General features: G+C 42.1%; 1 pseudogene; it reads left to right on the top strand.

Annotated features, from left to right (window-relative positions):
* Positions 1-2,921: 2,921 nt before the first annotated feature.
* Positions 2,922-3,683, top strand: part of LOC116100983 — a 1,601-nt pseudogene continuing 839 nt past the window's right edge.

Here is a 3,683-nt window from a genome sequence, read left to right as displayed (position 1 = left end):
AGACTGGAGGTTTGACAGTGGGGGCAGGTGGAGAGAGGCAGGAGGACAAGAGGGCAAGGAGAGAGGGCTGACGAGGAGGAGGGAGCTGAGGAAGACCTGAACCACAAGGCCAGGAGAAAATGCAAGTAGCAAGAGGTGTTATAGCTGGAGAATAAGTTAGTGTAGTGTTAGATCTCCCTAATCTAAGCATATAGCTTACGATCAATTATTGGATTGTATGTTTTTATATGGGCTCATTTGGGTTAGAAATTAGAGCAACAAATTGGTTTCCAATCTGGGGTTTAGAACCCAACTAGCATGAGATAAGAGTTCACCCCCCTCCCCAATATAAACAACTAGGGCTGTGCTCTAAAGCTGCAGCAAGGTGGAAATTAAACACCTAGTGGTTCTAACAGGTTTATAGAGAGCTACTTAGAAACTCCTCCCTAGGCCCCGATGCAAACCATGGCGACCAGAGGCAGCAACCCATCCCAGAGCTGGAACTTAGCCAGCATCAGTGTCACAACACAGTTGGTGTTCCCTGAGCCTAAAGAAGGACCAAAGACCCTAGGTGCAACTGCCTGTGAAGCGACCTTCACAGCTGAAGATCAAAAGCTGAAAAAATGACAGCTAACTTTCCAAAGCCTTCTCATAGGCATATAGTCTGATCCGGGCATCTCTACCTGAGCAAGCCTTCCTGTGCTTGCTTTCCCATATCCCCCATCTCTAAGCGGAACGTGAGATAGCCAGATTGACTCTACAGACTGCTTGCACTGCAGGCTGCCTGAGATTGGCCCACATGCTGCTGCCCTCAACCCAAGGGCAGAGATGGCTCAGAAGAGCAGATACTGTAGGTCCTCCTATGGTTTGTTCTGCTCTGCAAATAAAAGAAGTGGAGAGTACTGCAGTGTCTTGAATCGAACACCAGAGGGAGACAAAGACACAAGAAGCTCCAGATCAGGTAATAAGGATTATAAATTGAAATGCTAATTTGAATGATTTGAAGGGATGGATTCAAGTTAAGTATCTTGGTTTACTATGTCTTCTCACAAGACAGGGACCTAGATAAAAAATTATGAGTCTTTAAAAGAGATTAGATTTTATACAACAAAAAAAAATTGAGAAAAATGAAGGTTGGAGAAAAGAGTTGGAACAAATGCTAGAACATAAGATAGAGACTTTCATATATCAGGCTGAACAACAGAGAGATGGCAATAAAATTTGGAAGCAGAACCTAGAGGATAATTTACTACAGTTAGTAACTCAAAATAAGGTAGATACTACAATATCAGAATTACAACATAAAGAAAAAATAAAATTATAGAAGCAGAGCCTGGAACAGAAGATACAGGAATTTATAGAGCAAAATGAACAACAGAGAGAGAAATTTAAGACTTGGCAACAGGGTCTAGAGGAAACACTAGAACTAAAGGTACAGGAATTTATAGGTCAAGATAAACCACAAAGAGAAGCAAATGAAGATTGGAGACAAGAGATGGAGAAGGCACTAGAACAAAGGATGAGACACCTCACAGTTCAGACTGAATGGCAGAGAGAAAATAATAAGGTCTGGAATAAGGCTCAGAGGTTTAAAATTAACCAATCAAAACAAAATATACATCAGAATAACAGAGTTAGAATAATTAAAATGTGGAAGAGGAATCTTGAACAGCAAACACAGGAAACCTATGGGGGAAGATGAACAACAAAAAGAGAGATACAAAGTATGGGCACAGACCTAAAGGGAGGAACTTAAAATATTGATTAAGGAAAATACTCAGGTATAGATAGAAGATAAAATTAGAGAAAGATAACCAAAGGTTGTTAGAAAATGAAGTTTACTTTATCCAGTTAGTATGCAACAAAGACCAGCAGATGATGATCATTCACAGAATTATCTGGATTTATAATGGCAAACCATGGATATGTTAGAACTGGGAAAATTTAAGGAAAGTGTCACTAATTTTGGAATGCATTTGCTGTTTGTAAAGCAAATGCTGACTACTTGGGCTATTAAAAATAGAATAATTCCCCCAAGACTAAAAGGATACTACAAAAGCAATATTAGAACTGGGTAACATCTAAAGTGGTTCTCATGGTGGAGAGAGGACATGAAGGAGATAGCATGACAAAATAAAGTCAGAGGTATCAATATGTCTAAAGATCAGCTGTTTGGTGAGGGTCATTTTGCTGAAGGAGAGGTACAGGCTGAATAAAATGAAGAAACCTTGACATTATGTTGCTTGGCAGCCTTAATGCCTAAGACAAGGTCACAGAAACAGGGAAAAGACTTGAAACATTTTCTCAGGTCATTCATTGGCCAAAGGAAACATTCCATGACCTCAGACAATATTAGACACCAGTGAAATAATGAAGAAAGCTTCACTCACAGCCTTCCTGAGAACCTAGGAAGGCTTTATTCTCAGTAATAAACTAGGGAAGGCTTTAGGTGCCAATGAGAACTTGACAAGGCCTTGGGCCCAAGGGAGATACAGGTGAAGTTTGTAGGTCCCAGTAAGACCCTGAGAAGGCCTTAGGCCCTAATTACAACCCAATGAAGACCTCCATGAAACTCTGAGTACCTAGGGAAGGCCTTAGGTCCCAGTGAAACCCTAAAATGACTTATGACACAATGAGAACCTGGGGAAAGCCTCAGGCCCCAGTATGAATCTGGGAAAACCCTTGGGTGCCAGGGAGTACTTAAGAAGACATTAGACCCTAAGGCTAAGCATTTAAAAAGCTAGGCATTTAAGGCTAAGTACTTAAGAAGACATAAGACCCTAAGCATTTCCTGGAGAAATGCTTAGACCCATGTGAGAATCTCACAAAAACCTTAATATTCAAATTAAATTCTTAGGTCATAAGTCTCAGTAAGCATCATAAGCAAGAAGGTAGATAATTGTATTTTTAACAAAAGTTATATTTTGGAAGTGGCGCAGGCCATGTGGCCGACCCTGCGTTACGTAGGTGGTGTCTGCGGACTGGTACAGTACAGTGCTGGGGGGCTTCCTCCATGCAAGCGGGCCAGCATCCGGGGTGCCTGGTTTACTATGCGGGGGTGGCCGCAGCTCCAGCATCAGCTCATTTGATGATTGTTGGTAGTGGAATTGTGGGGTTTGCCTCTGCCAGAATGCTCATCCTGAAACATCCCGGACTTTCAATTGGTGTGGTGGAAAAGGAGAAAGATTTAGCTCTTCACCAGACTGGACACAACAGTGGTGTCATACATAGTGGAATTTACTATAAACCAGAATCTCTGAAAGCTAAATTGTGTGTAGAAGGCAGAGCCCTCATCTATGAGTACAGTAACCTCAAGGGAAGTCCCTACAGGCAATGTGGCAAGCTAATAGTAGCTGTTAAACAGGAAGAAATCCCTGGACTTCAAGCCCTGTATGAACGACGCCTGAAGAATGGAGTCCAAGGCTTGAGGCTGATCCAGCAGGAGGATATAAAAAAGAAGGAACCAGTGCTAGAGAGATGGCTCAGTGGTTATGAGCACTGACTGCTCTTCCAAAGGTCCTGAGTTCAAATCCCAGCAAACACATGGTGGCTCACAACCATCCGTAATGAGATCTGATGCCCTCTTCTGGTGTGTCTGAAGAGAGCTACAGTGTACTCACATATAATAGTAAATAAATAAATCTAAAAGAAGAAGGAGGAGGAGGAGGAGGAGGAGGAGGAAAAGGAGGAGGAGGAGAAGGAAG

Source organism: Mastomys coucha, unplaced genomic scaffold, assembly GCF_008632895.1.
Source record: "Mastomys coucha isolate ucsf_1 unplaced genomic scaffold, UCSF_Mcou_1 pScaffold21, whole genome shotgun sequence".
Classification (NCBI taxonomy): Eukaryota; Metazoa; Chordata; class Mammalia; order Rodentia; family Muridae; genus Mastomys; species Mastomys coucha.
The sequence above is the reverse complement of the archived record's forward strand: the minus strand, read 5'-3'. Positions and strand labels throughout refer to the sequence as shown.